We start from the raw sequence: 25,684 nt of genomic DNA, 5'->3' as shown, positions 1-25,684 counted from the left end.
TCGCTCTTTCTCTCTCTTGTTCTCTCTCTCTCATTCCCCCGCGATAGTGGAATTCAAGACATGCGAAGGCTCTATAAATACTGCAGGCGTCATTATACTCCAGGATAACATCACTCTGTGACTGAGGGGTCTTCAGGATTTAAACACTCTTTGGCCGACATATGGTAAAGACTAATTATATCACAAATCTTTTGTAAAAGCTGCTTTCCCTTAACCTTCAATAATTAACCTTTTATCTATGTCACCAAAGTTTATAGTTCTGTCTCTTTGTAAGTTCTCCTCAATATTTATTTTTTGATATCGTGGAAGAGATGGCAGATGTTTGCTTATTTATTTATTTATTTTCATTAGTATTTTGTGGGGTCTTGCTGGCTTTAGTCAGTAGTTCCCATGATCTCTTTGAGTCTTCTTGCCTTTCATTGTGAAGTTGTTTTCCCACTGGCTCTCTATTTATTGATCTCAGTTTACTGAAGTCATTCTTCTGTTCTTAGTTCACTCTTCTCATTTCCCTGTCCTTTTCAGGCTGCTTTGAGTATGATATTCTCACGATGATGTCAGACTGATATTCCCCTGCTGTTCTCAGTCTGATTTTCACCTGCTGTTCTCAGTCCAATTTACTCCTGATGTTCTCAGTCTGATATTGCCCTGCTGTTCTCAGTTTGATTTTCTCCAATTATATCAGTCTGGTATTACCCTGCTGTTCTTAGTCTGATTTTTTCTTGATGTTATCAGTCTGATATTACCCTTCTGTTCCCAGTCTGATTTTGCCCTGAGTATGCATCCCCAGAGTTTGTTGTTGTCATGCATTTTATGCCCCTGATTGAAAGACATACAGCTTGGCCCTGGAACTTTTGCAAAGGTTCCAAGAATTTCTTGCATACAGTATATCTTCATTTTCTTATATTTGGGTTTTTCAACAGGCCTGCCTGACGTTCGGCACCTTGTCATCTTCTGAGATCAACACAGTATCATTTGTTTGGAGAAATAAATAGTTTAAGAAACAACAACTTCAGAAATGTGCCACTGCTTAACTTTGGGCAGTAAATTTCAGCTGAAGGAATACTTTTCACAGCCAAGAGTTCGCCATGAATCACGACCGTGATTCACTGTTCCAATTTGCCTGCCATGTTGTTTCAGGTGGATAGACACAGAGATGAGGAATGGGCTGCACAAAGTCATCAATTAAAGTTAGCAGTCTCCTTTGTGTACTCGTCTTTTGCGTAAAAAATGAGAAGTGGTAAATGCATCAACTTCCCGTGGAAATGCTTGACTTCACGCTGGAACCCTGTTTCAAACCCCTTCTGGTTCACGGAAGCCCTACTGTAGAGGGCTGCCAAAGAGCAGGGGGCAGGGGGCGGCCGGGGGTGGCGGTGGTGGTGTGGGGCGGTGGGGGGCGGTGGGGGGGCGGTGGAGGGCGGTGGAGGGTGCAGTAAATGATGCTTTGCTGCAATATTCTGAATTCAATTTAGCTTTTGTCATCAAAATAAATAAATAAATGAATACAATTTTTTTTTTCATAGAACCATTTCTGACCCAGCTAACCCAGGAATATATTATAATTAATAAATATAAAATATAAAAACATGTTTTTTTTTTTTTAATAAAGCTGAAATGCTATAATCCTCCAGTTGTATTACAGTATACGTGCATCCTGAAGTTATTATAAAGTTACACTCAGTTGAAAGCAGAATTGAATGTGCTATCATGTCTTAGACAGTCTGGTTTTCCTGTTTTCCCTCTCGACATTTTCTCTGTTCTTCCTTGTTCTCTAAATGTAGGCTGGTACAAAAGACATGCAAGCAAACATAAATCACACTTCTCTTTTCTTAAACAACTTTGAATCCCGAAATAGTGCAAAAAGGCATTAGGTTGTATCATATAGTCATGACAGTAAAATTATATCATATTAATATCACTGTCATTGCAACATCACACACTGTTTTCTTTCTTACATAAAGTTTTCTGAATCCCTTGGTTTAAAAACTCCTTACAAAAGAGGGATAAAGAAATGGAAGATTTGTATAACTCTCATCACTCTGCAAAGCATATATTTAAAGAACTTAATATGTGGGTGAAGGAATAAAAACATGATTAGAAAATGTTTAGAATTTATTTTTGAGTCATTTCCTAACTTACTGGTGAGTCATGTACACAATGTAAATGAAGCCAAATCATGTTTACCAAGGGGTTTACTTCATAGACTACTGAAGTGAATCTTCACAGTGTGCAGGGCAGGGCACCATGTTCCAGAATTCCTGAACATTCTCTTTGGACTGTGACTGTTAAAGTCAATAAATAAGTCAGTGGTTCACATAAGAAAAGATGGATCAGAGCAAAAAACTTTCCTACAGTTTTGATGCCACCTCTACCCACAACCCACTCAATCACTTTAGCAAGTCACAGACCACATCAATCATGTTGGCAAATACTGTTAGAAAATGAGCAACAAAGGATACCATGTATGTATGCAAAATAAAGGTTCAGGATATAGGCTCAAAACAACCTCTCTCATTAATTTAATAGGCTTTATTGAAAGAATGCAAGTACATTTAAAATCATTGTTGCTCTGCAATGAACTTTTATTAGCCTATTTATCTCATACTTTATTTGTTTCCCATAAAAAATAATGCTATGCATAAGATTCTCTTACATACCCATACATGCAAACCTTTTATTTAGTGGTGTGTGGTTTCAGTTATATAGCATGCAGTATATACAATTATACATATTGGAAAACAATAAAATAAGTTTTTGAATGAGCTTTACATTCCTACAGATAGCAAGTAAGCATGGGAAATGTTCCATCATAGTTTCAGGTAATGGAATGTGATTAAAAAGAGAAACAATCATTAAGTGCAATGAAAAAATACATCCCACAAACACATTTATTTATGCATGAATTGTATAACAGTGTGCATTTGCCAGCATATGCACATTATAAAACTTCTGTTTATGGGGCCACTTTGTCCGATTCAGACACAAAGATTTGTTTTACAGCTGCGTCCTATTTTGCACCAAAATACATTTTATGAAAGGGCTGCACACAATGACAACCAAATTACCATGCAGCAGTGTGAAAAATAATAATATGAAGTAAAGCTTGTTAAAGTTTTGTTGGAACTTGAAATTTGCTGACAGGAAGACAAAGGTGCAAAAGTGCGGCAGCCTGCTTGTCTTGGCAGGAGAGGGAAAAGCAGCCTGAGATTGCAATGGGTGACATCCATCAACGAAGCATAACTGATGTTGTGTGGCGTACATCTAACATTTGCACGGTTAGAATGTGTTTATCTGCTGACTCTGTAAATCAGAACCAGTGATCTTAGTCCGGCCTTTTAGGAGCGGTAGAACAATGAGGTAGAAAAATGAGGCATGCACTAGCTAGCATGGCACTAGCATTCAAAATACTTTTCAGAAACTCATTAAATGACACCTGCTCGAGAACGCATATTGCATTCCATTACTAGATCACTGAATGAAGTAAAATATACTTTTTGCATTTTTTTTTCTCACGTCATTTTGACACTTCTGATATGAGAAAGTTATGGCCCTAACAAGATCCATAACACTTTTTCTGTCATTCAGAGTAGCACGACATACTGCTTTTGTGCTGTACCTCAAAGCCCTGGAAACAATGTTAACGAATATAAAAGAGTGAAAGCCCTGTTCTTCCTGGTCTCTGGTACAATAAACCATGCACACCACATTACTGTACATCTCTCTGTCAGGGGTAGTTTTCCAGACTTTATACGTTACACTTTGTTTTTCAGTTCTCGGCTTGAAATAATTGAGATTGGCTTATTTTAGCCAGCCAGGAATTATTCCACCTGGAGGTAGGCCAATTTAATTAATTTTCTTGTGTTTTTATTAGGCAATGTGTTTCTACCCAATTAACCCTTGGGCAACCGATGCTGTTTATTCTGACTTGTTTAATTTAGTCATGACTCATTTCTGAAAAATCGTGTTTCCCCAAACTTTTTGAGTGGATGTGATACCTGTGGCTGAATCTTTTTTTAAATGCAGCCTAACGTAGAGTACTTTCAAATACGGAAAATCTATTTATGATGACAGCAGTACAAAATTATAGAAATTGGGCAGTTGGCCCTTTTCTGTGATACTGTATCATTTTCAGACAGCAAGCCTGCTGGTAAGGCTACTGTGATAACAACTCTGAATGAGAGTTGAGAGTTTTTTTCTGATACTGATGCCAACTGTGAATGAGGCTGGTTCTGACTTATGACTCAGATTTGGCTGACGCTAATAACAACTCTGGATGAGGCTGGTGCAGCTGACTCAGCGTTGGCTGGCAATGGTACAACTCCAGTGCATGTATGACAGTGTCCTATAATGAGCAAGCTGCCTCATCAAGGAAATTTACAGCTACTTTGCTACTGACGCAAGCTTACACGTGCAAGGTTCTATTAAAACTACAGAGAAATTGTAAATGGTCCTGTTTTCAACATACTCTGGGTGTAATTAGCACTGTATACTGTAAGGAGATTGGGATATAACAGTAGACTTTCGTCCGTTAGAATACAGGAAACTTGAGAAAATCCTCATTTGTAGTAAACAGAACAGAGTTAGTATTGTACTGGCATATACTTTTCATCCAGCTATGTACATTCTGTCATACCTTGACACTTGATAATGGTCATTTGCGTAGTTGACCTCAGGCATTATGATATACCTTCATGGTTGTCATTTGTTTTATTGTGTATCAGAAGCCACTTTCATTTGGTGGATGAAATATCCTTCAGTGATATGCCTCTTATATGAACAAGACTGAATGATGGAATGAAATTGGGTATTTGTGCTGTGTTTACGGCATGTGAAAACATATGCATATTGAGAAGATTGCAGAAGGAAAGGACTATTATCACTGTAATGCGCTTTATTTACAATGATGACTACAGTAGCACAAAAGTGTCAGAGCTGTTATAATGTGTCAGAGGGTTGGGAATACGTAAGAGCCACACTGTCACAGAACCTACCATAAAACACTGTCAGAAATGCTCACAAATCTCCAGTGGTTTACTGTGCTCTTGCATTCCAAAAGGATGCTGCAAAGTTTTTTTTTTTTTTCTTATGTTCTTTCTGGAATCTCATATAATTCTGCTCTATCTGGTACACACACTGAGAGGATATGCATTTTTACTTATGGATCTGGATGTGGACTCCTCTTCTGTTCTTCGCCTGAGGCAAAGTGCTCTGTGACATTCACATGCATGCTGGGACTTACCCAGGGGCCAATGATATTGGAAAATATTGGGAGAGGCCTCTGATCGTTTCTAGAGAAACTTCAAGATTTTCAATAGATATACTATCTATATATAACTGCATAAGATGTTTATATGAATCTAGAATAATGTATAGCTGGAATATGTTTCTAATCAAAATGAGTACTATCAGTGCTACCCTTAAATGCTTGATTCATGGCAGCCCTGTTCAAGTTCACTGAGAAAAATACTTCACTCAAATGTTTTTTTTTCCGGTTAGCTTTTTCTCTAATCCTAAATACATTAAACAAAGAAGGCACAACCTTTAGGTGATTTTCTATTTCACCACCATTTCATTCTCCAATTCCACAGCCAATACGGGAATAACATTTTGTGTTGTTCATTTCCTCATCTGCCACCTGCGACACTTCCCTTTGCTGCTTCAACCATATTTTGGCTGTTTCTACCGTTACTCACGTTGGCTTTGGGCCTGTTCTTCCAGGTTATTAGCATGACAGTCGGTATGCATGCATCTCCCATTATCTGTACCAGTTCCCCTCCCCCAGTGCTGAACAGAGCAGAAATTGTTATGACAAATGGGGGAAAATCCCATGCATTCACCAGTTTTTCACTTTTAAGAACAGGATTGAGAGACATTTTTCTTTGTAAAAGCTCAAGGGCTTTGCCTGTCATTTTTACTGATGACTCTCCAGTTGCTTCCCATCCAGCGTTTGACTGCAAGCCATCTATTGTAGGGCCACTCTGTCATCCCAGTATGTAGATCCAGAGGATAAATGCAAGATATGAATAATTTATTAGATAATGCAAGAGAGCTGACAGTTACAAAGGTATATGCATGTGCACATGTGTGTGTGTAGTTGTGTGTTTGTATGTGTGCGAGAGAGTGTTTGTGTGTGTGTGTGTGTGTGTGTGTGTGTCTGTAAACGAGTAAGGAGTGAGTGGGGGATGATTCGTGTTCTAGCCCTGTTCTTGTTTCCCTGAGCACATTTAGATGCTGTGGGACTTTCTCTGTTGACTACACACACACACACATGCACACACACGCATGTAAGAACAGAGCCATGGCCATAAGGTTGCAAAAGCAACTCCACAGCAGTGCAGTGCCCTTGAACCAAAACAACTTAACCTGAATGACTTCAGCAAAGCAAATACCCAGCAGTATAAATGTTTCATGCCTTAAGTGCAGGCTAAATCACGTTGAATTAAGATGTCATGCGCATAAATTGCATGGAAAAGTATCCATGTGGATCTCTGATCCCCATTTTATATCTGATTCCGTCTTTATAAATGATGCCTATTGAATGCCTAATAAATAAGCTAGGTATATAAACACATTAAGTATATAAACACAGTAAGTGCCTGAATGCTCTCTGGATGTTTTCTAAGAGCAGGCTTATGATGCAAAAATGAATGGAATGTGCGTGGGTTATTTGGGTTCTCCCACTTCTGCTCGGAGTTTGCAGAAATGGTGCGTTTATGGGGATAGGATATATACCTTAAAATGGTCCGTTTCCAGGGCAATCATTAAGGGCAGACATCAGAGTCTGGGAGACCAATGAAAGCGGTGCTAAAAGGAATACAGAGGAACATACCCTAATGGCAAAACTCCCTATGTTGCCAAAGGAGGATATAGGGTGGCACCTTAAATAGGTTTCTTTGCCTTTTGAGTTAAGACATTCTCTAATGCAGTGGGAAAAAAAAGGGGGGGAGAGGGGTGTAACAGTGGGCTAGAAGACTTTTCATATCATTCTGAAACTAATACAATGTCTAGCCATAGCCAAAACTTAATTTGAAGCTTTTAATGTCACATTGACAGCATAAAGTACAAACTACTGACCCCTACTAAAGCATCACCTGACAGAAAGCGTAACTCATTCTACTCCTGGCTATTGCAGGCAATATTGTTTTATTCTGGCTCTGAGTCCATTTTATTTTCCATCTCAGCAAAACACGCACACTCATCTTATCGGGCTTATTGACTGAATACATTTTTTGGACAGCCTGCCAGGTGAACCGCAGACCTTTCTTGTAGTGTCAATACAGAAACATGACTGCAAACGTGTAGCAATGGCCACAGTAGATCAGAGAAGTGCAGTGCACTTCTAAACCCATTGAGGGCAGTTTTAACAGGACATTGGTAGGCCCTTGTAAGTGCACACTTCAGAGGTAACAGACTCCCATTATCAGTGGTTATGGAATTCACACACAATGACTTTTAATGACTCCTTTTAATGCTGGAGTGCCTCCTTCAGTAAAGATACTCAGTGCAGACTGGACCCTGTGGTCACCTTGCCTATTCCACAGTAGCAACACATAATTAATGTTCGAGCAGAGTTTTTCAGGGTACCACTGCATTACTTCCTCCCATTGATATGTAAGACACTCGTAGATCACCTGTTGTCATAAGTGGGAAGCATCCCTCCAGGCGAGAGCTCTCCCCAGTAGTACTGTGTGGTCCATAGGGTGTAAAATAGTCTCAAATGTGAGTATATTGGGTGCAGTTGGCACAACAGAATTGTGTAGAGGCACAATTGGAAACGTAAAATTGGGGGAGAAAATGGAAATATAAGGTCTGTTTATCCCCTTTACCATGTATGCATGGAGTTGGTTGGTAAACCCATCCATTTGACAACACACCATAGCAACCATGAATACATCCACAGTTATTGTGGCTGACAAGCCGAAGAGAGTGAACTCGTCAGAAATGATGTAGCGTACAATGTGATTTAAGGGTTTACATCTTTCCCTTCTCAAGCACACCAAGTGCAGATACATGCATGAAAATTCTTCATTGCTCCGTTAATGTCTTGGCTAGTTACGTTTATTTTCAATTAATAAATGCGTAATACAATGGTATGGCCTGCACATGGTTGAACACATGGAACACACTTTTGCAAACACCAAGACCAATTTTTTCTCTCCACGTATTAAATCTGGTACATGATGAGCTTTGCCAAAAAACTGGTTTGTCTGATAAATCTCTGTAATTCTTGTGATTAAACGGAGGAGGGCTTTTACATGTGGTCATTGGGGACACTTAATCCAATTAGTGACCTGCTGTCACTGTGAATCTTCTAGTGTGAAATATTTGGGGTCTGGGATTATTTATTTATTTATTTTCAATTGTGCTTTTCTGCACAATTAAAAACCATTTTGTAGGTGAGTTCTATCTATGGAATGTTTTCACTTCCTTTGAGCACCGGATAAGAGCATACATTAAACATTAATCCTAGCAGTTTCTTAATTAACCTCTGAGATACTGTGTGTAATCTTGCTGTAACACAGCCACAAGTCTAAAGTTCTGTTGTATGCAAGTATGCTTCTGTAATTAGTGTTATATATTTAGTTCTGTATAGAAATGAAATAAAATGGCATTTACATAGTAATTAAGTACTGAACCTTTTATTGCATTATTTTACCAAATTCTAAGTTAATGAGAAGTTCTGTGTTTTTCTAAATAAAGCAGTAAATAAGTTATTCTCTATGGCATGCAGGGTCAGGTGGAGATGCCATGTGCAATCATGATTGAGTAGAAACATTTCCACAGTCAGTGATCTGACCTCCTTTATTTTTCAATATGTGATCAAACAAAGCAGAAAACAAATTCAGATCAGCAAATCCAAACTTAGAAAATACTTACAGTGGGCTCCTGTCAGGTCCTGCCTGTAATTCTAGCTAGCATGAAGGGCTTTGTGCAGATGTACAAAAAACAAATACTGTCCTTTATAAGCAGGCCTGAGTTTGTTCACCATTTACACTCAGGTGTACCTGCTACTGCAGGTGAGGCCGCTGTCCATGGTGCTGAAACTTTTTCAGGCTTTCTGAGAAAACAGGAAAGTCTGAATAGCGGCCAAAAGAAGAGGAACAGTCCTTCCTGTTTCTTCTTTGCGGCTCCTGGCATTACATTCAACAAATGTATGCATTTCATAATTTCACGTATAATAATTTCACCGCATGACTTACGAACAGTTGTGTTTAAGTGTAAATTACACTAGCTGAAGTTAACCACATGTGGTCTGAGAAACATTCGCTGTCTGGCTGGTTGCATTTTGCAGGCTAATCATACCTACCTCTCCAAGGTCAGCCTGGACTCAGGGGAGCCTCCTTTAATATTTAGCAGCCATACTGTACGTTTGATTGAGCCAGTGCCCCTCTATGAAATGCCTGAGGTGTATCTGCCCTACAGCTAAAGGTGATCTGAAGGAGCATGGCTCTGGTACCTATGAAAGTGCAGTTGCTTGTTTCTGTCTTGGTGAATAGAGCAGAATGAACTAAACCATTCAATTCTATACATCTGTAGATCATACATCATTGAGCAGTAGAAGGCATTGCTTAGCAAAATAACTTGAAATAGATACACAGATGAATGAAGTCCACAGAATGGGTGCAATCCAAGGAACTTGGTAGAAATGTGAGCTTCCAGTATCTTCCAGTGCTGTGCTCTCCTGCTTATTTGACTTGGCCAATCCAAGAAGAGAGGAGGCCGAAATTGAATAAGTGTGGCACATTCCTCTTTCTACCCCGATTGCATGAGATACACCAGTACAAATGAGAAATCTGAGTCCTTCCCCCGCATTAGCACAACCCCATTACGTGCATCAAATGCTAAAAGCCCTGCACCTGTGTTCTGAAACACTTATAATCACAACACAGCAGGAGGATTGTGTCTATAATGCACCGAGAGCAACTGGATCATCTTTTAAAACCTCAAAGCAGCTACACCGTATGGAGAGAAAAGGGTGCTACTTACGTAACCAACAGAGCATTAACGGTTCAGGGGTCCCTCTTGTAACTCAAGAGAGAGACTGACAGAAATAACTAAAGTTAACTTCCATTAGGCAATAGCCTCACAGAGTTATGGGAGGACATGCTCCCTTTCTCTTTTATTTAAATCAAATCAATTTTATTTTTTTTACAGAGAACTCTCTCAGACATTTTACAGAATAGTTGAAAAATAGGTCTGAACCCCTAAAAAGCAAGCACATTAAAAGAGGTATAAAAAAACTCCAGCACGGAGAAAGGTGGAACCTGGCCATAGAGGCTCCACTGGCTGGCCTGGTGTAAAGTAGAGGTAGAATGGAATGTAACATAAATGTGATAATAGACCTATCACAGCAGTAGCTTTCATTGTGATTCTCTTCCAAATCATGCTATTGCTTTCTTACCTTCTGGTAGACCATCTCTCAGTGCAAATGTTTGTGCTTTCAGGAATACATTTGTCATAAGGGTAAGTCTCCATGGACAACCACCTGCCACTCTCACTTCAGTGAACTCCGCTCACGTGCACTGACTCATTCAGTTCAGTACTAATACGATTCAATTCAAGATTCAATTTTGGTGGGGTTTTCTAGTGGAATCTATAGACTTTATTTGCTAAAGAAATTGCACAGCTTTTATACAGGACGTTCTCCCATATGTGCACCATCATGACTGTCAGTATTTCCACAGGGTCACTTACACTGGCATGAAAAAAATGAAAATATCAGATATGTAGCGCATGGATAGCTTCATTCCCAGTAGCTGCAGACAGAGACAAGGCAGAGCACCAGATGGAGGGATTGAGAGGGTCTGGGTGATACTGGGTCCCAGCCCCGAGACGATAATCCTCCAAAGCCAGGACTCCATTTGAGAGACGAAAACACTAAGGCAACAGCTTGTACGGGTCTGGTGGCATCCTCCGAGACGCAGGCAGCTGTGTAGCCACGGGCTGGTATTAAGTGCGGAAAAAGAGGCAATGTGCAATGTTGCGGTTACCACAAAAAATCGAGTCTGAGAATCATTACTTATTTTCAGAGCTTGCCAGCTACTCTTTTTCTTCAATCACTGTGGAGGAGAGTTTTTGACCCTCATGGGTGAGCACAACAATTATTGCTGAGTCTTATCAGACCTGTCTTTTTAATTAAGGTGATAAAAAATACCTGTTTGCACAAAATATTGTTATGGATGACAGACACAAACTCGGGAGTAAAGGGCTAACACGAATAAGCTGTAAAACTGATGAACTATGAAATGAGACAAGATGCATGGTTCAAGGTGATTTTATCGCTTGCTCATTTAACCATCTTAGACCACGGCTTGCCTATATCTTTAGTTCCAGGGGGGAAACTTCAACAATGCCTCATAGTTTTCAACTGGATTTTCTCTGACAACAGTTAATACAGTTAAACTCCTAACAATAAAATGGTGTGATTTACAATTGACATTATAAGTCAACTTGAACTCCAGCCTAATCCATTCTAATTTTTTTAGAAGCATATTTTCTCAGTCTGTTTGTAATTACTTGCTTATTTGACCCAGTAATCATTTTAAAATGTGATGGACTGCACTTGAAAACAACTTGGCATTATCCCCTGTAATACTTGTTGAGCAGCTGACAAGCTGAGATGTGTGAATGAGCAAACAAAGAACAAAAATGTAGCCAATTTGTTTTTGTTTTTTTTACACACAGAGCTGCATACTTCCATGGTAAATATACCAAGACTCAGTTACAATTGTGTGTGATAGAGAATGAAATGTCCACATTCAGATGGCAGCGGGGCTATGATCTATTGTCATATGCATTCATTCTTCCTTCATGATTTAAAATTTTCTTCAGTCTGTGAAGGATCAACTACTATTGTCTGGTTGTGATACAGAAGGAAAACATGATCCTACTCCAAAACTGTACTGATATCATCATCATCATCATTTGATCTACAAAGGCAGTTTGTTTTTTCATTTCTTTAAGGAGTCAGAACCACTGCTGAACAGTAATCCTGCTTAAAAAACACGCTCAAAAAATGCTCAACGTGTCAGCACTACGAGAGACAAAATTACTTCAGCCGAATGTTCATGAACTTTAATTCAGAACAGCTCCGCATATCTTCGACATCATTTCCACAATGGTCTCAAAGGTTTCATACGACATGTCATGTCAGAAGGCTTTCTGCCCCATGGCGAGGAACCTTGCAGTTAGGAACCTATAACATTAGAGCTCTGAATACAGCCCATTATTCCAGTAACATTCTCATTAAAACCTAGCCATAGCTGGCCTAGAAATGAAATTGGATTATAGGTACATACTGATTTGACAATTGTGACATCATCACCAGACAGCAATCAGCTAAGCAGGGAAGGGCAATGTCTTATAATCACGGCCTGGAACCATTATGGATTACATTCATTTTGCAGTGGACCACAAAGACAGAAATTACTCTACATATACTGTATACATCTAAATAAGTAAAACCATGCATTGAAATTTCCCATGGGAAATACTGCTGAACAACGAAAGCCACTGCAAAAAAAGAAAGAAAAATCACAAATATGGAAATAATGAATCGCAGATGTGATGACAGTTTTACCATATCATATGCATTGGATGTGTTGCAGTATTTGTTCAGTTGGATTGGCATACGATGACAAGCTGTTCTCTTCAAGCATTACTTCAAGCACAGAAGAGCTGTTCAATCAATTTATGTCTATTTTCATGGGAAAAGAAACGAGAGTTGAGTAAAAATGCAATATGTCACAAGAAGAAGAGGGCTCTACATTGGAAATGTTAAATTCCCCTGTTGGAAGGAAAGCAATGACTCCCCTCTCCAAACATCCACAAATAGCTTGTTTGTTTTAACTAATTTATGTATATCTATTAATGACACTTACTTTTGTCATTCCCCTGACTGGATGAGAATCCACCTTCCTCTATACTGACAAAAATAGCAAGATAAGCAAGATTTCAAAAAGAAGCTACAATGCATTTATTGAACGTGAGACAGTTTACTGAGATACACTGTAAAATGAAAACGTACTTTCATACAGGCCTATACATATATTACATTATATTATTGAAAAATGTTGCACTATACACCAGTACTCCTATGCAATTTGTTTACCTTGGACCTTGTAACCTTGGTTTCTTCAGTCGATGGCACAATCCTGCAAAGCATGAGCTGGTGATAACAGCAACCATCACTTCTGCTGCAATGGTAATTAAAAGACAGACATAAATGATAAATGTGACTTTTTCTTTTCAAAACAGGTCCATGTTAATGTCATTCATGACAGAGTCTGTGCCGCCTTAGAGTGAATTACAGCACGAGTCCCCAAACTGGCATCCTGGGACTCTAGGGTGTCTGTCTGTGAATAAGTCCCAGGGTTTCTCTGCAAAATGAAAATAAATAAATAAATGAGTTGCACATCATTGGTAATACTCCAGTCATTGCAAATATAAACTGGCAGGCTACAAAATATTAACTTCCAACTTAGAAAAAGTGAGCCATACAGAACTGTGTGCATCTATCATTTTGGGATATGTCATATTTTGCACTTTGAAAGGTCAAAAAAGGCATGGGACCATGGCGACCAGGATTCTTATCGACTGCTAGCTTTGAAAACATTTTTTTTTTTTTTTTTTGAAAGGGAAATCAGTTTCATTTTCTTGAGAAAGGTTCTGCTGCTTTGTATTATTTATTTCTAATTTAATTCTCATAAATTAGCAAATGTTTATTCAGTAATTAACTGAAATACAGATGCAACTTGTTTGCATTTTTATAATTTCCTTGAATTAAATGCTACAATGCTTTAAAATTTAAAATTACTTTGACAGACAAGAGGATTAAGTTCTACTTTTATATGCTTCTCTCATTTTCCTAAATGACCTATTATGATGACGGCGTTTCTAATATGGCTGTCGGTTTAAGCTTAAGTCAGAGTAGTTAATGAACACAATAGGTTCAATTAAAGCACATAATTAAGTGAATTTAATCATTTCACTCTAATAAATGAATGTTTTCTCTGTAGAAACAAAGCTACATGATTTATGTAATTCCTGCTATCTGACACAAAGGCAATAGGAACTGTGGCAATTGCATGAGATTTTCAACATTTTCAGCCAAAAAAGTGACCCAAGCTTGTTTACAACAGCTCCACAATTATTGCTCCCTTGCTGAGTACCACATATATTACAGTGCCCTATGCTGCCAGAGGCACTAGTTAGTATGGGCCTGTTTCTTGAACTGTGGATAGCCTGAATTTGATCCAGACTTTACCTCTAGGGGGGGGGAAAAGGACTCTATCCTCTCTGAAACAGAATGGTTTGACCATGAAATCATGTTGAAGTCGAAGAATAGCTAGTTAAATCGGATTAGTTAAATATAGCCTGCGTTAAAATACACTTGACCCTTATAAAATAGGGGGTAGGATGTTTAACACCGGCGGAAATATGGGTTTAATACATACTAGGCTACGGATGCGGACTATAAATTATATTTTCAGCAAATAAATAAACAAATGAATGAAGTCATGAATACATCATGCACAACACTAGCTAAAACCTTTTACAATGTATGGAAATGTATTGTTATTATTATTATTATTATTATTATTATTATGGATGATTTGAATTGATATATTCCCCCGCTTCATTGTCTGACAAAGACGTTTCGATACACACGGCATTACACGACATAATTGCAAAGGTAACGGTTAGGGTTTCCTAATAATGCCACGGGGAAACCAATAATGCACTTGCTGAGCAAGCGCGTCATCTCCCGCTTCTATTTCTTGAATTAAAAAAAAAACACTATCTGGCAATGGAAAAGCACCAAATAATCCCTCCTTCCATCTGGTTGCAGGTTGAATCCTTTTCATTCAACGCAATAGAGTGCGCATGCGATGTAGCTGTGAATCTATGGGTTTGACAGCGCTGTACCCACAGAACTGAGTAACTGTATGGCAGTAACACGCTGCTCACAATTTTGCAAGAGGCCTTTTCCCGAAGCTGCGCGCATACTCAGCACCTGTCCTCTCTGTGGTTAGGATTCTGTGGGAGGGGTCATAATTTGGCAGGGAGCGGCAGACGGGGAAGCAGTTCCTAGATACTGACAGCAGCGTGTAGAGTCATTCAGATTCACCACATAGAGAGGGGGTGGACTTGACTGTTTGAGATAACGGGAAAGACACAGAAGGCAGTGTCCCTGGAAATAAACAGTGGAACAATATAGTCCAAGCCGGTTGCTTTGTTGGAATAAAAGAGCTGTCATCGGACAAGGTGAGTTGAGCAGTCACTGCTTTCTACAACTAACGTTAGTGCTGGCTGTCTAGCCGAGCAACTAGCTGGCTAGCAATCTCGTTTATCCTGGAATTGCCTGCTAATAAAATATTACTTGCAGGTTAATGGATGTCTCCCAATAAGAGCTAGTCAGCTATATATCTGCCATTATTTTTTCTGCATCCTTTGTTATAACCGACGTTATAATTTGCCAGCTGTTTGACCAACTAGCCGGCTAGCATAGCTATGGCTAAAACAGCAAGACAAGCTTGATAGCTTGCCAGCTAGGAGTAGCAAGCAATGCGACCCATCCTTGTGTCATCAGCTAACGCTGGCTTGCGAACCCTACTATTTCACCAATAAATCTTTGCCAGCTTGTTAATGTTAGCAACGGTAGCCGTACCTAGAACAAGTCTAGATATAGCAAACCAACCAGCTGCCGATTTTCCCTTTCAGTTTTGGATTTCATTCTTAGATCATATAGGGACAGCGGGACATGGTCCGATTCTGATTTAATGTTTGTAATTTAACAAATTTCCCTGGAAAGCTAGAGCATGTTTATTCTAACGTTACAATCTATAGCGTCAGTAGGTTCATCTACGGTATTTTTATTGCTTACTGAAATTACTGTATGAGTGCCAAGACAGCGCACCATTGTCGGTGCGCCTTGTAATCTCTTGTTCTGGTGATGTCCCATTATTCTTTGTCTAGCGGTAGCTTGGAAGCAAATCTGTTTTAATCTCATAGTGGCTATGGTTTAGTTAACGTCGGGCTATATTCCCTATTGACAACAGGCAACAAAGATAGAATTGCACCTGCTTCCAGCGAGATAAATATTTTAATGACGAATGGCTGACAGGAACACATGTAAAACATTATTATTTCGTGTTTTTCAGGGTAGTGCAAGCTAACAAGACAGCGAACAAACTTACATTAGCTCGCTATACTTCTATTCATAATAAATATTTTTGAGAATGTATTACTATCATGTTTGAAGGATATCATTGTAATTGAATTATTTCCGTCGTTCCTGAAATGGTTTGCTACAGATTACAAGTAAGAGCATAGCTGCTTGTGCCTGTGGCACAATACATTAGCCAGCATTTTTTTGTGGCCGCCTGTAATGGTAGAGCGAGTTTATATATTGCTGAATAGCTAGTAGCGTGCAGATTCAACTTAATACGTTATTCTTTTGACGTTTTAATTTATATTTACCAAGTTACCAATTTCATTTTAGAGTTAAGATTTATTCCTGACGTGTTTAAGTTAGAAAAAAGAAAAATAAATCTTGAAAATGTGTCACGTTAGAGTGGCAAAATGCATGTGCTTTTGATATTGCGCTTTGCGCTCTGCATGGCGTGAACTTGTTTAATTCCAAATGTGTAGGTAAACCGCCTCTGGTTTTTTTCAGTCTTGTGCTTTGCGAAGCGGAGGGGGTCGAACACGTGCCGCGCCTGAAGGCACGGTCAACAGAGACAAAGCTCGTGAACGTTCAGATGTTGCGACATCCTACTGTCAGTATGATGAAAATTCATGCTCATGTTTATATAAACATCGGTGCTGATGTGAGCTACTCCCAAGCAAGTGGCGATGTGTTTTACAGATAATGTTACACTGAAACATTAAGGCAGTGTGTTGTGTGTTTTTTATTTTGTTGAACACATAATACTAATGTCTGTCAGCGCACATACTGTAGCAACCTGATTTCAGCCGCGATACCAAAATATTCAAATGGCTTTTCATGTACACCTGCTATTGTGTAAAGGTTTTAAAAAAATATATATATATTTTAGAATTTTTTAGGAATCATGAAGGAACCGTCTCGTGCTGGAGCAGTTTGCATTCTGACAGACAAACAAGCATGCAAACAAACAAACAAACAAATAAATAAATAAATAAATAAATACATAAACAAATAAATAAACTCTGTGGCACTTGCTTACTTGTAAATGCTTTGTTTGAGAAAATCTGTTTTTCACAACTAACATATATGACTTGGTGATGTATTTCATCCACAAGACATAGGCTATGTTGGTCATATTTTGTAGATTGAAGGTGTAGCCTTAGCTGTAGCTGCTAAGCAGCATATTTCTTAAGCTAACTCCAAAGCTGTATTTTGGAATGGTAAATCCTGTGGAAATGAACATGCACTTTTTCATGGTACCCAAAATTTGTGGGTGGTGATTTCAGTTGCTTTTATATTAGGCTTATTTTTGCAAATTAGGTCTTAATAAATTAACAATTACATTAAGCATTTGTCCTGATACAAATAGGCTATTACATCTCGGGTAACTCATCAGATTTTTATGGAAAAATACTGCTGCATATGGCAGTCTATATTACCCTGCATCATAAATCTATTATGTAAGCTTATATTTTAAATGAAATTGTATTTAACTGTGTACTACTACAGTCTGTGTGTGCTGTGTGTCTGTTGTGAAGCCAAAGGGAAATTTCCACTTCATAATGACAATGAAGTTATTTTCCGCTGGCTTCTGTCATGCTGAGTACATTTTCTATGTTGCTGCCAGCCTACTCTGTCATTTAACTCTAAGCTTTCGTAGATTTCAAGGAGTATGCGGCCAATGTTTCAGTTTGCAGTGACCGCTGGGATATGAGAGAGAAGCCCTCCTCTGGTGAACTTGATAGTTTTACAGACTCGGGTCTGTGGGAGGAACGGCGAGAGCCGGAGGGCTGACGAAGCCTCCATCGCTCACCGCATTACGACCTGAGACAGCCCTCAAGATGGCCTCCATTTTATTCACCGCTCCAAAAGCCAGGGGAGGAGGCGGGGGTAGTGGGCAGGAAATTATCAAGGGGACATCAAATAATGGTTTGGAAGGCTGCCCAAGAGTAACAAATGTTCAATTGTGGGGAGGATTTGGGTTACGACCTATTGATTGCTCAGTTGAGGGAATAGGTCAGGGTACAGATGACAGTATCACCTTTTGCATATTTCTACCCTGTCTTTTATCTCACTTGAATCTTAAATGGCAAAAAAGGTAAGTTTGAACTGAGGTAAGAGGTCGAGTGGTCAACGAAACCCATATTTTAGATTAAAGGTGCATTAGAAAGGAAATCTTTTCATTTGGTGGGCTTTTTATCAAAACAGTCAAAAATATAAGGTGCCTCAACATACCTTTGTCAGTTTTTCCTGGCTTGGAATTGGCACGTTGACAAAAGGACATGCATTGAAACATGGCTGCTAGTTTAGGTGGCACAGTGGATTGATGCATAGGTATAGCTTATTAGGGGACTGGCTAATGAGCTATACCTATGCAGTGGCTAGCTCTTACCAGGTGGATGTGTGTGGATAAGGCGGAAGATTAGCCCTGTGTAATTACGAGTTTGTGTCTATAATGGAATTGGTCACCCTTCAAACATGGTGTGTTTTGCCCTTCATAAAAGAAGGTTACTTCATAATGTTGCATAATCACAGTCCAGTGTAATTGCTGGAATCCTTTGGGATGCCTTGCGAGGATGAGGCTTGAGTTGCCTGCCAATAAGACCATTTGAGCTCGTGACAATTAGGCCTGTTAGCAACCCCCGACAGTCAGGCCGGGGCCCACTGGCGCAGTGTGTGCCCGTGACGTAGAGCGTTGCAGTTTTAGCGCTGTGGGATTACTGACCCGCAAGTAGGTTTCTATTTGCGAGCAGGGGGAGATGTGACGGGAATCCGAGAGGGCGGCGGGGGTCGGCCCGGCTGAATTTAGACCTGAACTTTGATTGGCATCCAGGCGTGCGCGGGAGAGGGAGGACGCCCGGGTGGGGAAAGACGACGCCGTCGCTCCGCCGGGAGCTCTGAATGCCGAACACACCCCTCGGCGGCCGACCCTGCCGCTGCGACTGGTCCCCCTTTTTCTAAAGGTCATGAGGGAGGGGTAAAAAAGCTGTTGCGACCTTCTGTCACAATAACAAATCATGTCCGATTAGGGAACCATAAGCAAGCTGGGGTCTGGTATAAAATAGCTAAAAGCCTTTGAGCCGTTATGCTACATATGTGGCTAATTGTTCTTTCCTCCTTATGAGATGTACAATAAAGGCAAAATGACTTGAGGCTTGTGTGTCTGAAGTATTGTTTTTTCTTTACGATAAGCTTAGGATCTCAGGACTGGTGCTGGGTTTGGTTTTTTTGGGGGGTGGGGGAGGGGACTATTTTGTGGACACAGCAAGTTGCATTGCAGCACTGTGACACAGGAAAGGGTTGCCCCGGGAGACTAGGCAGACCACACGGACAGTGACTGCAAGGATTCTGCTCAGATGGTGGGGTACGGTGGAAATCACTGAGAGTCCAGTTGCAGAACCAGTGGTCTTTCTTTTACACAGGGGCTGAATATTTAGCTGGTGAATTTTGCTGAACATTTGGCTGCTCTGGTTTTGTCCACACGCTTTGCTACCCGTCCTGATTGGATGAATCAGAAACAATTTCAAGGTGAGCCTCAAGCATTGCATTGGGGGCCAGAGAAGAAGCAGCTGAAGAAGTGTGTGATGGAAAAGCTTTATGAAACCAATCAATAATATGCCTTAGCTTCTGCTTTATTGATTTCCTCTCTCTGGGCTCCTTGGCGGAGTCTCCAGTCAGATATCTTGTGTTATAGACCCTGTTGGGGTCTCACGGAATTCTGATCAGTGTATTTTGCCCTGAAATTTGAATGCTGACAGAGGACCACAGCCAGGCTTTTGAATATCCGGTTTTTGGATTGATGCAAAAGAAGGCAAGATATTTGCATACTTGTTGTATGCAACCCTTGGTTAGTTCTTTTCAGTAAACCTATTACATTTATTAGTGTTAGCCACCCTGCCTCTACCTCTATTGACACATAACCTTTCCTCTTACCTGATTGGGATATACAATGTTTCTGATACACTGCTTGGTGATATATGGCCCATTACTGGATAAGTAAATAAACCTTTTGAACAAAGGTATAAGCGCTAAAATAAAATAAAATAACACAGCTCTCTTCTGGACTTTGTCCAGAAGTGCAGTCACAGGTGAAGACATGGAACAGGCCTACAGAAATGACTTTTGCCGTTTCTCTGAGGCACTGAGTTTGTGATACCCCTACATAAGTCATGTTCAGCACATCATGTGGATGTAGATACATTTGTCATTGCACTTGCTATTGCCATGAAAGGACACAGTCAGGTTACAGTGTACATGCTGTGCTGCAATAGCTTTCAGGCATGGCATATCCTAGCAGTTCAAGTAGCTTTTCAGCACACAAAATGGCTTCGAAAGAACTTCCCCGCTAACACAAATGTTCTTGCAATGTTACCGGACTGTTTGGTCAATGTTATAACATTGCCACTACATGGCAAGAACATTGTGAGAACGTTTTGTGTTGAGCATTCACATGCATTGTTCTGCATATGTATCATCCAGCCAAATTACCCCAAGGTGACAAAAAAAATCTATATTTCTGTTTATGCGTTATTATTTATTGGACAGCTAATGTTGTGCTAATAAATCTGTTATATTGTGTATTGCACGCGCTATAAACATTTTTTTATTTGCTTTCAGCATTGCTGGTAAATTGGCCATTGCATATCATCTAAATTAGTAAAGCTATGACAGGCTGTATTTGTTGCAAGGTTTTATGCCAAGTGATCCAATAAAGAATTGGAATGAGCTTTAATGAAGCTCTTATCTCCTCAGAAAGTGTGAGGAACTTTATCCATCCGGGTGCAGATTTAATGAAAAGTGCACAGGGAAAGAAATGCTTTTGTTTTGTCACCTGCACTACTGAAAGCTGCCAAAACATATTCCAGCAATTTGAGAAACAACCTTTGCTGCAGCAGCTCGAAAGCCAGGGTCTACCATGCAGTCGAACCCGCTGACACTAAGGAAAGCGTCGGACAGTTTACTGCACTTCATATACTGAATTGGCCGGGGTAATGAAACTCAAGTCCTTCTTTTAAAATCAGTGTTTTGCTGTGAAAACCTTCTGTAATGGGAACAATAAAATTGCCTTTTATTCTCGAGGTTTGCTGTGACCCCCTACCTCGTGCAAATCATGCACCTTTGCTCGCCTCAGGAATGGCAATTTAACTGAACGTGGATCTAACGGTCCTAACCGGGGAGGTGTAATAAGCTGCAAACGGCTGTAGGTGAGATGTATGGCACGTCAACGTGCGTTCTTGTTCTCCTCCTAAATTACTGTGTTGCATTTTATTGTGAAAATGAAAGGTAGCACCAGCGGCGGTGTTTTTGCTTTAAACAAAAAATTTCGCCTGCTCTTAAAGGTACAGGGGTAAAACACAAAGCTGTTATTTGATTGGTGGACCCCAGGTTCATTCACCTTATTTTTTTCCCCGTTACATATTGCCCATTTTCTCTCCAATTTGGAATGGGCAGTTTTATTGCCTTCATGCTGCTACTTCTTCTGTCAGTTCTGGAGAGCAACGACAAGCAATTCTCTCTTTCAGATTATGATGGAACTTGGAAACTCCCTCCATGGAAGCAGAAGGGTTTTTATGGCCTGCTTTTATTTATAGAATTTGTGCTCTAACACAGAATTCATAAACTTCAGTAACTTTCGTCTGTTTCTTCTTTTTGAAGTAAATGATTTGTTCTTTCAAAAGCAATATCTTCACATCATATCAGCTTAACTGTTAAAATAAAAAATCCACTTTTTATCAGATTTTTACAAATATATTTAAAAGGGGGGACATGTAAAAGACTAATTCAGTGAAATGAGAGTGGTGCATAAACTGTTTTGCTATAAGATCCCTGCTGTCTCTATGGTGGTAGTCCGGGTCTGATGGCCATGTTATTGGACGGGAATGTGCGGTGTATCTCATTACCGTCACGTGGCATGCTAATGGACTGTGGAGTCCTGAAATTCCCACTGACGTGCGACAGTTCCATGCGTGTCATTTCGTCCAAAGAGGAGATGGCCTCGGAAGAAAGGAGTGGCGTGCGCTGTGTCTTGGTGAACTAGCTAGGTTCAGTGATCCACAGAATACAATCCTTTTCATTTTTCATTATTTCTGTATAAAGCTACTGTTGCCAAATCAGAAACCACTCTACTTCAGTCAGTTCCATGATAGTTGGTATCTGCTATCAAAACTCCAGGACATGGCAGAGATAGCTAGAGAGAGGAAGGCTCAGTTGCTGTCTTATTGCTCGGGGATTCTTTTGGAATCGTACTGGGTTTTCCGCTGGCATCATGCCGGATATTACAATACTTAAATATATACGACCCACAATATTCTGTACCATTAGTGATATGGATACATAATGATCTGACAACACAGTCGCTTAGAAGAGTCAGACAGAGACTTAATGCAAATTGTTTACATTCGCAAACATTTTACCACCTAATTTACTATTTTACTATCTAGTAATGTAGCCGATGCTTTTAGCCAGAGGGACTCCCATTTCACACGGTTAGCAAACCCCACAAATGGTAGAGATAAGCAAAGCTACCGTCATATAGGTTAAGTGCCACTGTTATGACCCACAACATTAAGGGAGAGAAGTGAGTTTGTATTTTATGATTATGCAGAAAGAGAGTTGTGGTCTGAAAAGAAGAGTGTTTAGGCAGTCAGGGAATCCGCCTTTCTGATTGATTGGGGAAGGTCATCGGGCGATCGGGGGAAGAGGCGGGGCCACTAGGAGAGGCTGGCAGGGCCTCAGAGAGACGAGACAGCCGGCTGGCAAGAGAGGTCTGGTTGGAGCGTTTAATGTTATCTCTGTCTGAAGAGACCAAGGGGCCAGCGCCATTCACAGTGCGACTTGAATTGAGCATTGAATTGAATTGAACTGAATTGAGGATATGTATTGAATGTGAGCAGCCACCGGAAGACAGTGAAAGGAGCTCAATAGTGGCGTCGTGTGTGAACTTATGCACATTGAAGTCCAGGTGAGCGGCAGCATTCAGTACCTCTTGCAGTGGTCTAATAGCAGTCTGTGGTAAAAACATCTAGGCTAATTATAGAGACTGCTTCCTTTTACGTCAGCCAGCACTTTTACCTGAGCATGCTGATCAGGTTACCACTGTGAGCTTTCCTTTCTTCCTATTTTTGTAAATGTAGTGCTGGCTGAGTGGAACACTAAGACCTGTGATATGTTAAACATGTGTCAGGACAGGAGGCTGTTGTTCATTACCACAGTACAAATGGGTTTGCCTTCAGTAGAGATCCAGAGGCACAGGTGAGAAACACACTGTTGGACCAGCTTAGGACAGGTAGGCTACATGCAGATGGAACCAGTAGCCTGCTCCCTGTCTTAGTGTTCTCCCTTTGATAGGAAGCCCTACCCGTCATTGGGATGACATCCTTTTATTCTCCACTGGTTCCATCTCTGGCCTTTCTAAGTGTGTCCACCAGAACACTGTTATTCAAATCATCCTCACTTGAAATCTCCACTATATATGACATCATCAATTAATTAATATCTGTAACATTAAGGAAACTAATCCTTTGCTAAATGCTACATATTTGCTGCTTGTAGCTATATCCTCATCCCTGCCTCACTAATTTCTATAAACTAATTAATATAAGCCAAAACCTTTATTGCTGTTTCGTGCATGTTTTCATAGTGGTATCTGGTCAGCAGTTTACAGTACATTTTAGTAAGTTACTAGACTGTGTTGTCCAGAACAATTTACACAGCTTAAATTTTACATTTGCAATACAGTTACACAGCTGGATATGTACTAAATAAATTCAGGTTTAGTACCTCACTCAAGGCTAGAACAGCAGCACCTCACCAGGCTATCAAACTACAACATTGGAGTTTCAAGCCCAGTTCTGGGTCATTCCTCCACCTCCTTTGGTGCTTCTGGACAAGGACACTGCCATTTTCTTATTTCTGATGCTTGCTGTGGAGTTTGGGGTATAAGTGGGTTCTGGAAATAATCAAGTGCAGTATTAACATTTAGCATTTAAGGTCTTACTCTTCCCCTGTGCTTATCGTACCTCCACGGAATTAGATTGGACTCGCACCAAGAACTACTAATTGCTCAAACTGTGCTCACATTGTTGTCTGAGCTTGCATGCATATAGGCTGCATGGTACCTAAATATTCCATGCATGCTGTGAAACAGTTTGATAAACTTCAAAAATTAGGTGTGGCTGTCATGGGTTTTTAGTGTGGCCTGTTTGATGGGGCAATTGGACTCCACTGTAATGGTCTCTGGCCCTTATTTATACCCCCATTTACACCAATAATTTGCTTATAAATTAGGCACATTTTCCACAGTGTTGGCATCAATCATGACACAAACTGCTATTAAAACTCCAGGGTCTATTTCAATGCAGTGGTCTCAGTCACAGAACCTCCCCCTTTGCCTAACAATCTCTTTTTAAATGTGCAGTTTTTCAACTTTCATGGCAAGCATCTCCATGAATGGAATTTTTCAGGACCCTCATTGGTGACAACTGCTGGAAAATGTATTAGGTTATATAGCAGAACAGCACTGTGCTGTTTCATACCAACTTGCCATTTAGCTAACCGCCAACATGTGCAGAAAGTCGATGCTCTTGCATTTAGGCTAATGCTGGTTTTGTAGCGTCGTTGAAATATGTCATCGTACTACGGAAATATTAATGCTAAAAGATAATTTACGGCGCAACAGTTAAATAAGCGGTTAAAATAAGCAACAGGATTCTCACCTCCTCGTATTGTGTTTCTGATTTCCTTCCAGTTGCATTATGGGATGGCAATTAAATTAAACGCTGTTTCTTTCTGGAGGGTATTTCCCCACACTTCATTTAAAGGTAGTTTAAGTGTTGTCTGGCAGTGATGCGACTAAATCAGCAGGTATGCTAAACTGTAGCATTTGGCAGGCATCTTTATCATGTAGGCTATTTGCTCTAGCTTGCCATTGCAACAAATAATTGTGTGGATCGGAAAAAAAAAACACATCACACCAACCAGTGTGCTTACACAGGTTCCTCAGTTCTGAGGTAGATAATGGAGTGTGTTTTTCTCTCCGTTCGTGTTCATAATGTGTGGCAGCAGGGCCAGCCGTAGTCCCCACTGCTTTCCTACTTTTTCTGTCTTATGCTCCCTCATGAGGAGCAAGGCCACTTTAACTGGACCAGCCCTGGTGTAACGTTCAACATCCACTTCGGCTTCCTCCTCACAGCCATTGCAGCTTCGCTCCACATCAGAATAATCAGGTAAATTACTCCCCCACAGCAACGGCAAGCCGTTCAATACCTGCCAGTCTATCAGAAGCACTGCACTTCACCGCAATCTAATTCTCCCTCTGCATTTTCCCGGTCGCTTCGTTGAGGCGGTACTGTACTGTACGTACAGTTTCTAAGTCAGGGGGAGATAAGCCTCAGAGAGGCGTCCTCATGTAGCTGTTCAGCGCTATGGTGGGCTGCTGCTGAATGCCACTCCAGCCTGCCGCATTTTCACCTCCCTGCACATGTTCAAGGCCCGTTTGCGGTCTTCATGCGTCAAGGC

General features: G+C 40.3%; 1 protein-coding gene across 1 annotated transcript in view; it reads left to right on the top strand.

Annotated features, from left to right (window-relative positions):
• The first annotated feature begins 14,984 nt into the window (after positions 1 to 14,984).
• ctnna2 (catenin (cadherin-associated protein), alpha 2) overlaps positions 14,985 to 25,684 on the top strand; it is a 357,955-nt gene continuing 347,255 nt past the window's right edge. Inside the window, exon 1 of the mRNA XM_035417945.1 lies at positions 14,985 to 15,264. The gene's annotated coding sequence lies outside the window, so the exon portion shown is untranslated. The remainder of the gene's footprint in view (positions 15,265 to 25,684) is intronic.

Source organism: Anguilla anguilla, chromosome 5 (assembly GCF_013347855.1).
Source record: "Anguilla anguilla isolate fAngAng1 chromosome 5, fAngAng1.pri, whole genome shotgun sequence".
In the NCBI taxonomy this organism is placed as follows: Eukaryota; Metazoa; Chordata; class Actinopteri; order Anguilliformes; family Anguillidae; genus Anguilla; species Anguilla anguilla.
Note: the sequence above shows the minus strand (reverse complement) of the source record. Positions and strands in the feature narration are given on the sequence as shown.